At 38.8% G+C, this 11867-nt stretch overlaps 1 long non-coding RNA gene across 2 annotated transcripts in view; it reads left to right on the plus strand.

Moving 5' to 3' along the window:
* Nucleotides 1-10419, plus strand: part of LOC108300741 — a 100065-nt gene extending 89646 nt beyond the window's left edge. The window contains exons 3-5 of one of the 2 annotated variants that reach the window (XR_001823582.2): nt 4422-4474; nt 7915-8062; nt 10076-10419. This is a non-coding gene — a long non-coding RNA (uncharacterized LOC108300741). The remainder of the gene's footprint in view (nt 1-4421; nt 4475-7914; nt 8063-10075) is intronic. The other variant, XR_001823581.2, reaches the window with a different exon arrangement.
* The last annotated feature ends 1448 nt before the right edge of the window (nt 10420-11867 follow it).

Below are 11867 nucleotides of genomic sequence, written 5' to 3' on the forward strand. Positions count from 1 at the left end.
CCAAAGGATTACAAATCGTTCTACTATAAGGACACGTGCACATGAGTGTTCATTGCAGCACTGTTTACAATAGCAAAGACCTGGAACCAACCCAAATGCCCATCAGTGATAGACTGGACAGGGAAAATGTGGCACATATACACCATGAAATATTATGCAGCCATCAAAAACGATGAGTTCGTTTCCTTTGTGGGGACATGGATGAACTCAGAAACCATCATTCTCAGCAAACTGACACAAGAGCAGAAAATCAAACACCACATGTTCTCACTCATAGGTGGGTGTTGAACAATGAGAACACATGGACACAGGGAGGGGAGCACTACATACTGGGGTCTGTTGGGGGGAAATATGGGAGGGACAGCGGGGTTGGGGAGTTGGGGAGAGATAGCATGGGGAGAAATGCCAGATATAGGTGATGTGGAGGAAGGCAGCAAATTGCACTGCCACGTGTGTACCTATGCAACAGTCTTACATGTTCTTCACATGTACCCCAAAACCTAAAATGCAGTTAAAAAAAATCTGTCTGGAAATGCGGCATCCACTTACCCTCTGCGCTTTCGCTGGGAACTGCAATCCTGAGCTGCTCTTAATGGCCATCTTGGATCAGTTGTCAGAACGTCTTTAACTTGACTGAAATCTTAAATTTTTCTGGAGGAAAAATAAACAAGTATATATAATTAAAAAAATAATAATTTCATAAAGGGAGAGGAAGGGTGCTTGCCCTACCCTATCAGATATTAGAATATTGCCATGGTTTGAATGTTTGTCCCCTCTAAAAGTTAATCATGAATGTGGCAATGTTGAGAAGTAGGGACACACAAGAACAGAAAACCAACACTGCATGTTCTCACTCATAAGTGGGTGTTGAACAAAGAGAGCACATGGACACAGGGAGGGGAATGTCACACACTGGGGCCTGTCAGGGGGTGGGGAGCTAGGAGCTAGGGGAGGGATAGCATTAGGAGAAATACCTAATGTAAATGACGGGGTGAGGATGCAGCAAATCACTAGGGCACATGTATACCTATGAAATGAACCTGTGCTTTCTGCACATGTACCCCAGAACTTAAAGTATAATAATAATAATAAAAGAGGGGATTGGGTTAAGACAGCTTTGTTCTCATGAATGAATCTATTCATAGGTAGATTAATAAATCAGTGGGTTAATGGATTAATAAGTTATCGTAGCAAGGGGACTGGTGGCTTTATGAAAGGAAGTAAGACCCTTCCTTTGTAATACCTTCTGCTGCCTTGGGAATCTGCAGAGTCTCCCACAGCAAGAAGGCCCTCACCAAATGCAGCCCCTCCCGCTTTACTCCTCAGCCTCTATAACTGTAAGAAAGAAACTCCTTTTCTTTTTAAATTTCAAAGTTGCAGGTATTCTGTTATAAGCAACAAAAAATGGACTAAGACATGCATATTCTATAACCTCAATAAATAAAAGAGTATGATATTAATGTAAGAACTGGCAATAAAAATCAATAGACACATATGACATGGACTAACGATCACTAATACTTGAGAACTCAGAATGTGGATGAACTTGGAGGACAGTGTTGAGCAAAATAACTTAGGCACATAAAGATAAACGCCCTGTATTCTCATTGACACATGGAAGCTAAAAAATATGATCTCATACCAGTAGAGAGTATAGTAGTGGTTACTAGAGGAAGGGAAGTATGTGGGGACGGACTATGTAGTAAGAGATTGGTTAATACAAAAGTACAGCTAGACAGGAAGAATAGGTTAAGTGTTCTATCACACAACAGGCTGACTACAGTTAACTTATTGTATGTATTCAAATAGCCAGAAGATTATGAATGTTCCCAACATGAAGAAATGATAAATGTTTGAAGTGATGAATGTGATAATCACCCTGATATAATCATTACACATGGTAAACATGTATCAAAATCTCACACCTTACCCCATAAATATGTACAATGTTGTCAATTAAAAATAATAGAAAAGGAAAGTGGATGCAATTCGATAGGCTGCTGGTGGACTGGCAAATTTAATTTCTTGAACTGGATAGTAGGTATCGACAAATAGTTGTTGATTTATTGTTTGTAACCCTAAGTGTGTCCGAAGTATTTATTATTATTTTTCTACTCCTGGGAGAGATTATGAAATGTTTAAAAAAAAAACAAACAGTGGGTAAAGGGGAATATTTAAGAAATTGGAAAAATTTGTCCTTTGGAAGAAAAAACAAGTTGGAGTTTTCATTGCATAGAGATTTCCAGATATTACCAGGATTTCCAATATTCTTCCTCTCTGTGGACATACTATGTTAAATCTCCTGAAACTGATAAGCAACTTCAGCAAAGTCTCAGGATACAAACTCAGTGTCCAAAATTCACAAGCATTCCTATGCACCAATAACAGACTTAAAGAGAGCCAAATCAGGAACGGACTCTCATTCACAATTGCTACAAAGAGAATAAAATACCTAGGAATACAACTAACAAGGAACGTAAAGGACCTCTTCAAGGAGAACTATAAACCACTGCTCAACAAAATGAGAAAGGATACAAACAGATGGAGAAACATTCCATGTTCATGGTTAGGAAGAATCAATATTGTGAAAATGGCCATACTGCCAAAAGTAATTTACACATTCAATGCTATCCCCATCAGGCTACCAATGACCTTCTTCACAGAACTGGAAAAAACCACCTTAAACTTCATATGGAACCAAAAGAGAGCCCGCATAGCCAAGTCAATTCTAAGCAAAAAGAATAAAGTGGGAGGCATCACACTACCGGACTTCAAACTATACTACAAGTCTACAGTAATCAAAACAGAATGGTACTGGTACCAAAACAGACATATAGACCAATGGAACAGAACAGAGGCCTTGGAGGCAACACAACACATCTACAACCATCCGATCTTTGACATACCTGACAAAAACAAGCAATGGGGAAAGGATTCCCTGTTTAATAAATGGTGTTGGGAAAACTGGCTAGCCATGTGCAGAAAGCAGAAACTGGACCCCTTCCTGACACCTTACATTAAAATTAACTCCAGATGGATTAAAGACTTAAACATAAGACCTAACACCATAAAAACCCTAGAAGAAAATCTAGGCAAAACCATCCAGGACATAGGCATAGGCAAGGACTTCATGACCAAAACACCAAAAGCATTGGCAACAAAAGCCAAAACAGACAAATGGGACCTAACCAAACTCCACAGCTTCTGCACACGAAAGAAGCAGTCATTAGAGTGAATCGGCAACCAACAGAATGGGCAAAAATTTTTGCAGTCTACCCATCTGACAAAGGGCTGATATCCCAAATCTACAAAGAACTAAAACAGATTTACAAGAAAATAACCCATGCAAAAGTGGGCTAAGGATATGAACAGACACTTTACAAAAGAAGACATACATGAGGCCAACAAACATATGAAACAATGCTCATGCATCACTGGTCATTAGAGAAATGCAAATCAAAACTACATTGAGATACCATCTCATGCCAGTTAGAATCGCGATCATTCAAAAATCTGGAGACAGCAGACGCTGGTGGCATGTGGAGAAATAGGAACACTTTTACACTGTTGGTGGGAGTGTAAATTAGTTTAACTATTGTGGAAGACAGCGTGGCGATTCCTCAAGGACCTAGAAATAGAAATTCCATTTGACCCAGCAATCCCATTACTGGGTATATATCCAAAGGATTACAAATCGTTCTACTGTAAGGACACATGCACATGAATGTTCATTGCAGCACAGTTTAGAATAGCAAAGACCTGGAACCAACCCAAATGCCCATCGATAATAGACTGGAAAAGGATAATATGGCACATATATACCATGGAATATTATGCAGCCATAAAAAACGATGAGTTTGTGTCTTTTGCGGGGACATGGATGAACTCAGAAACCATCATTCTCAGCAAACTGACACAAGAACAGAAAATCAAACACCGCATGTTTTCACTCATAGGCCAGTGTTGAACAATGAGAACACATGGACACAGGGAGGGGAGCATCACACACTGGGGTCTGTCGTGGGGGAAATAGGGGAGGGACAGTGGGGGGTGGGGAGTTGGGGAGAGATAGCATGGGGAGAAATGCCCGATACAGGTGATGGGGAGAAATGCCCGATATAGGTGATGGGGAGGAAGGCAGCAAAACACACTGCCATGTGTGTACCTATGCAACATCTTGCATGTTCTTTACATGTACCCCAAAACCTAAAATGCAATTAAAAAAAAATAGAAAAAAAGAAAAAACAAGTTAGAGTTTTCTTTGCCTAGAGATTTCTAGATATTACCAGTATTTCCAATATTCTCCCTCCCTGTGGACATTCTATGTTTTGCAGGGCTACATGTCACTTTGTAATCAACAAGCTCTGATTAATTAATCAGGAGCCAGTGAATGATTCTCCATGCTCTTTCCTCTGTTGAAGACAACTGTGTCTAGGAAGATGGAGCTCCAAATTTTGCAGCGGGAACTCATTTGGTAAGACTCTCATCTGATAATGTGAGAATTGGGTACAGAATGTGTACCCAATGAATGTGTGTCTCTAGCGTGAGAATTCACAAAGCAGATATTAATGTGCGCTGGTCACTATGGGTTGTATTTGATGAGTTACAAGAAAAACAGTTCTGAAAAGTATTATCTGTTTGCCAGCAAGAATGAAAGGAAATAGGTCAGATATTTGGGGTCTTTAATGAGTTGAAACAGTAATTGCTTTCAACACTAAATAGTAAAAGACAAAATGTTAAAAGACTTTAACATTGAGCCAATTACAAAAATAAAATATGATTTAGACTGCACTTTTACTTATTGAAAGGAATTAATTAGGTAAAATGCCTTAGGGTAAAGATCAAACTAAGGGCCTGAGGCCCGGTAACCTTTTCTATTGGAAAAATAGCTCAGGTAAAAGAGCTTAAGGGTTCCATTCTCACATCAAATCCAGATAGACTCAAGATATCTACCAGGTCTTCAAGCTGTGAAAGGTGTAGGCACAAGAGTGTAAAGAAATACAGATGATGTGGGAAGTGTATTAGGTAAAGAGTCATAGCTGTAATTATTGGCACATGGAATTAAGTGGAATCCAATAGATTAGAAAAACCAACAAAGTTTTAAGAGAGTTGTATTGCTTAAGAAACTGTGAGCCTGGACTAAAAGTGTTTGAGAGTCTAAAACATGGGTGTCCAATCTTTTGGCTTCCCTGGGCCACATTGGAAGAAGAAAAATTGTCTTGGACCACACATAAAATACCTAATTCTAGCAATAGCTGATGAGCAAAACCAAAAACCAAAAACCAAACCAAAACCAAAAAAAAAAAAAAAAAATCTCATAATTTTTTAAGAAAGTATATAAATTTGTGTTGGGCTGCCTCAAAGCTGCCCTGGGCAGCATGCTAAAATACCTATCGGGCCCTGGATAGGAAGTAGGTTAAAAAAAACACTTCATATTCTGTAAGATCCATTTTATATGAGCCTAAGAAGGGAGAAAGGAAAGGAAAATTATCTCCCTGAGGGTGGAGGCAGAAGACACAGAGAAAAAGAACCAAGTTGGGTCCTCCAAGAGAGCAGAGTCCAGGCCTGACAAAGGTAGGGGGCTCCAAAAATGTCTGCCTGGAAGGAATTCAGAATTTTTCAGGAACAGGGATTCCGGTTTCCTTTTTCAATCATGAGACGTGTAAGCGCCAGATAACTTGTTATTTCAGTTGCTAGGTTTCCAAAGCTATGGGAGCTACCTATAGACTTGACATAGAGAGTACAGTATGCAGTAAACCCTTTGTTTCCAACGATTCAACCAACTGTGGATGGAAAATATTTTTTAACAATCCAATAAAAACAATATAATAAAAAATAAATAAAACAATATAGTATTAACTATTTACATAGTATTTACATTATATTAGGTGTTTCAAGTCATATAAAGATGATTTAAGTATATGGAAGGATATGTATAAGTTATGTGCAAATTCTGCACCATTTTATATCAGTGATTTGAGCATCTCTGGATTTGATACCTATGCGGGTCCTGGAACCAAGCCCCCACGGATAGAGAGACACAACTATATCACTCAGAGATTTTGGATTCTGGGCTTTGAGCTCAATGCCATGACTGAGGAAGACCTTGGGGTTATCTCTCTTAGAGGAGAAGTTGGAGTTGGTATAACTGTCATACATATCTGTGCCAAAGGAAGACTGCACTGAATATTTGGAGAAACAAAATGGTAAATTGTGGCAGGTACTACCAGTCCTTAGCAGTGTTTCCAGTACTCCTTTTTCACTCCTCTATTCAGTAGGCTGGGGCTAGATGACTGGTCTCATAGTCAGATGTGTCTATCAGGAGGCCACGCATGATTTCCTGGCCCAAAGTACATGAGAACTGATGGACCCATTTCCCACATTCTCCTCCTCTTTCACAGTGAACCCAAAGCTTTGGGATGAGACAGGGATGCCATAAGATTGAAGTACTCTGAAAAACTGAGAGTAAAGGCTTATAACAGGTAAAAGCACAGTCCAAATTCTTAATTAGTTTTTTTTGTTGTTGTTGTGAAGGGCATCTGTCCAAAAACTTTCAGGACACACATGGACTTTACATGAGCAAGAAAAAAAGTGTCTGTTTAGACACTGAGATGCTAGTGCTTTTGATAATATAGCCTGATCTCAATCTCTTGACCTCCAGCCTGGGTAACAAGAGCGAAACTCTGTCTGAAAAAAAAAAAAATATATATATATATATATATATATTGCCTGATCTCATAGATACATTTATCTTAGACCATTCTGTGCTAAATACATACATTGACACAGACAAACATACATGCCTACATATCTAATGGATTAGTTAAAAGAAAGTACATTTCAACCTTTAAACCAAGAAAATATAAGTAAATATTTAACATCTCAAATGAAGACTTTCTACATATAATCTAGTGAAAGACAACATAAGTGAAAAAGTGGACCTGACTACTTGCAAATAACACTTTTGCATATGAGAAATATCAACAACTAAATGAAAATTAATGACATGTGGGGAAAACATTTTTTTTTTGCAATAGAGGGTTTATGACCTTATATATAAGAAGCTGTTAAAAATGAGTATCTTAAAATATCAGCATCACACATACACACAGAAAGACAAATAATTTAAACATAATTCTTCCAATTTATGAAAGCTGAAATACAGACAGATGCCTTCCAGAGTCATCAGAATTTGAACCAGTGATGGGGAGCACATATGCATTCCTGTCCAATTAACAGTCATAGAAGATTGCCTGAACTGCCCCTGGGGTGTGCATATGCACCCTGAAAATATTTGACATACCAGAGCATACTTGGATGTGTATATACATATTTATGAGAAATGTGAAAATGGTTTTAGATTTTAATATGTTTCTATATGTCCAATTTTAAGCACTAACAATTTTTAAAAATATGGAAATATTATAAACATTTGTGTGAGGCAAGAGGAATATTGTTATGTCTTCTAGTTACAAACCATAGGATCCTAGAGATAAAAATGAACATTCCCTAAAGCTCCCATTTAAGAAGTTTTTGGTTGATGGCATGACCCTTGAAGGGACTGACCTCCTGAGAGAGTTGCTCATAAATAATGGTTACTTTTTATGATATAAATATTTTTGAAGAACAGCTAAAGTCTTCATTAAAAAAGCATTATGCTCCTATGAGATTTCCCCATCCCTAAGATTAATATCACAGTTGTGGAGACCTAAGTACTTTTTTATCTTACAATTGTGCATGAAGAATTATTTTGTGCAGTGCCATAGGTTAAATGCATATCATGAAATTCACTTTCCTCCTGATTGCTGTTCCTGTCACTTAATTCAATGAAAGCCCACGAAAATACGGTATGACTCAGAATACTGGAGCTGTGGCTAAGCAAGAAAAGTTCATTTAAAATTGATTTTCTTTCAGGAATCCTTGATATTCTTCATTCCAATTGTTCACCTCTACTGTAGGGCTCAGTAAACACTTAAGGAAGTTGCCGTACACTGCAGCCTGCCGGAGACATGAAGGAATGTACAGGAGGATAATCACAACATCATCAACCCAATTCTCCAAGGTAGCTGGCCAGTAATGCTGTTCTAATTGAATAACTTATCCACAGCTATTTCCCCTGGGGAAGCCGAAGGCTCAGCCTCGGCAAAGAGGCAGATGGTGCCGCATATACAATGAAACCTGTAATTTTCTCTCGCCATTGGCCATGTTAACAGTGGGCTGTTTCTGCTTATTCCTCGACATTTTATTTTAATAGTCCCTTCCCAAATTATAATGTACCATGAAGCAGCCAAAGATGGATTCAGTGATACATATCATATTTAATTTATCATACCTCTAGCTCACTGAACAACTCACTTGGTAGTCAGCAGCAGTTATATGTCAGGGACAGGTGCAAGCTGAGAAGAAAGCAACAGAAAGGGACCCAATTAGAGCCAAAAGGGGAGATGAGTCTTCAGGGTGGCATGGCATTCATCAGCAGCAAAGTGTGCAATATCAAACGCCTTCTAATTCTCATTTTTTTAAAACAGTAATTTGCCATAGAACAGGCACACCCAATGTATTTGGGAAGACAATGGGAAGGCTCTGTTTTCTGCTATAAGACTGATTCAACCAGTTGGATCTGGAAGGGGATAAAGGGCTGTGTGGCTGCTTGATTTTCATTGTCTAGTGGCAGGCAAAGTTGGAAAAGAGAGAAGTGCAGACTCTAAAGGCAAGCAGCGACAGCTCATCAGCGGTCTAACAACACGACAGATGACAGGCCCAGAGGCATACCCAGGGCCGCCAGCCCATCAGCCTGCGCAGGATGCCAGAGAGCAGCTGCAGCAATGGACGAAGATCACCCAGACTTGAAGGCTTGGGTCCTTGCTAAGACCATAGAGTCTTTGTGCTTTGGAAACAGCACTCCATACAGAGACCCCTTCCTAGAAAAGAGTGAAAAGAAACCAAGGTGGGATGGACACAAAGGAAGGAGACCATGCTAATATTCTTGTGCAATGCGTCCTGGGCAGAAACTATGTCATAAAGGATGTTCTATTCTGCAAAGCCACGTCTGTCTGTGGTTTGCCTCAGAGGAGGGACCTTTCATAGCTGTAGTGAGTAAGGGGGCCCTTGCTGATGTTATCAGATATGCCAAGGCACAGAAAAAAAGCACTGGAGGTCACAGGGTGGCTCGGGTCTGCCTGTGGTAATTGAAAACAGGTGATGAGATTGGGGTGATTTTATTTTGGAAAAGTAAATTAGTGCTGCACCACTCTGACATGGCTAATTCATGAAGCCTCTGGTTTGTATTACACACCCAACATGCCTTTCAGAAAGAAATGACACAACAATTAATGTGTCAAATAATAATGTGCCACTCAGAGAAAGATAATTGTACCCAGCGTCAGGTAGTTATTAGGTCAGAACAAATGCTCATCCTTTCAAAGGCAACAGTGTCTATTCACTCTGGCAGCCTACTGTAAGTACAGTACTGTGTTGATAATCACAGAGGCTGAAGCCAGGAACACTGGGTTTTATCTGATTTTTCTCCATTTGGAATTATACTCTGATGATTCCCTAAACAGCAAACTCAGTCATGTGAAACACAAATGAGTGTGATGAAAGACAGATTGTTATACTGGAGGAGAGGCTGTCTCTGTCTGTGCTTTTCATATAATATAGAGCATGAGGACTGTTCCAAAGAAGGTTTGAGCATATGTAACAAAAACTATCAGACCTGAGTTTGCTCATGTGTAAATGATAGTCTTCCCTTCTGCTGATTTAATGCATGAGGACATCAATCAGTCACATCATGGCCTCAGAAGTCCTTGTCCAATTTCTGGTGCTGTAACTTACTCGATGTGGGATTTGAACAAGTCATTTAACCTCACTATGATTCTGTTTCCTCATTTGAAAAACAGAAATAGAAGAGCCAGCTGTATATTTAGTTCCACATCTGTTGGGAGGTCAAACAAGAAAGGACATGAAAAGATGTTTGTAAATATAAAGAACCCATGTAAATGTAAGACATTAGTTTATTAATGCTCCAGATTAATTCATGTTCGGTGAATGATAAAATGTGATGTCTTTTGAACAGAGACAGTTTTACTAAGAAAAATGCCTAAGAAAAATTAGGCAATGGCTTCTGTCCTTACAAATGGAGAACTTCATAATCAATGGAGGCTCTCAAAACCACCTGCCCAAGACTGAACTAAATACTTCATTCAACCAAGAATGAGGAACTGAAATACATGATTATTATATATGGGTATCCTTCTGTTTCATCTACTGAGGCACACTTGTGATGAGATGTAAAAATTAGCCATCTTCAGAAGGAGAAACACTGTATTTGGGGGTATTTCTTCTGGACAGACAATTGGCCTTGTTATTGTCAAAAGCTATTTAAAATAAATAAAACACCATTTTATGCTATATAAAATATTCAAAGCAACGATGTTTCAAGGTATAGCTTCCATACCTTGTCCTCCCATGAAGATGCATTCTCAACTGATATCTTTCATAAAAGAAAAATTTGCAGTGTGGTATTTGACCTTGCATAGCTTATGACTGACATTCAAAGAAATCTTGCTAGGAAAAAAAAAACGAATATATAACAAACAAATAAGAGTTGGTGACTTAGCCTGTTGAAAACAGACACTTTGCTAATTTGGATTAAAGAATATAGGTATGACTGCTCTAACATCATATAAATGCTGCCAAAAAACTCTTGTATTCTGCAAAAGAATACCTAAAAACAAACAGAGCTGACAGGCAAATACAATTGGCTGTGTGAGCCCCACTTGAATTTTTTTTATGATTCTATCCTGAAAGTGATATTCCATATTTCCATCTTTAGATACTTAATAAAAGTAAATCACTAAGTCCAATCCACCTCAAGGGGAGAGGGATTAAGAGAGAATTGGGGGGCTATCTTCTATCTTTGAAGCCACCTCTTAAAGGTAAAGGAGTGTTTAAGGAAGAGAAGACAACATAAATGGAGACGCCCAAGAGTTGGTTCTTAGGATCATTTGATAATGGCAGCCACAGAGTGAGGCAGTGGCAATAAGAATGAACAATCCAGCATAAGCCTTGTCCTCTCTTCCTGGAGGACAGAGGGAGGTATTAGCAGTGGGCTTAGGTTTTAAGTGTGAATATAAGTAATTCAAAACCTAAGCTGTTGGAATTCTAAATTATTTTGAGCTTTAAAGGAATGTGATTATGAGGCCTGAGTTACATGGCAGGCAGCTGCAACCTAACAGCAGCTGTATACTGTGCTCCTCTGATTATAGATTAGCTTTCTTCCTTACCTACGTTGTTTTTGTAAAATGCTGTAAATGACTACAGGGCACCAGGGAAGACTCCTTCCCTCTTCACCGTTGATCTTCATTAGAGATTAACTTCCCTCTTACCTTTCTCACACAAAGACCTCATAGCTATCACACTGTCTCAGGATGGAATGTTAAGTACACTTTCACTGTAGAAAGAACATGAAAGCAAACCCTATGGAAAAGAAAACAAACTAATTAAATTGTTGTAACTCATAAACCAGACTTGTGTATAAAATGTGATAACCTTACTAAACATCTTTGTTTTTTGCCTATATAAGCAAGAACTTAGCTTTCGTCTTTGGGGCACTGACCTCGTGTATCTGGAGTCTGTGTCTCCTGGATGCCAGTCCCCAGGTTTTCACTCAAATAAACTATTTAAAACTGGATTCTGATCCTTTTGATTATTCCAGGTTGACAGAAGCAACTTGGGAGGAGTGGGGCAGGTCAGAGTCTCTTGAATTGTTTGGTAATTCCTGGCATAATTCTAAGGTATAAGCCAGCTGCTCTTTTGTCGAGTTAATCCCTAGAAAATGATCATTTTATTAAATATATGTACCATTT

This window comes from Cebus imitator, unplaced genomic scaffold, assembly GCF_001604975.1.
Source record: "Cebus imitator isolate Cc_AM_T3 unplaced genomic scaffold, Cebus_imitator-1.0 Scaffold29, whole genome shotgun sequence".
Classification (NCBI taxonomy): Eukaryota; Metazoa; Chordata; class Mammalia; order Primates; family Cebidae; genus Cebus; species Cebus imitator.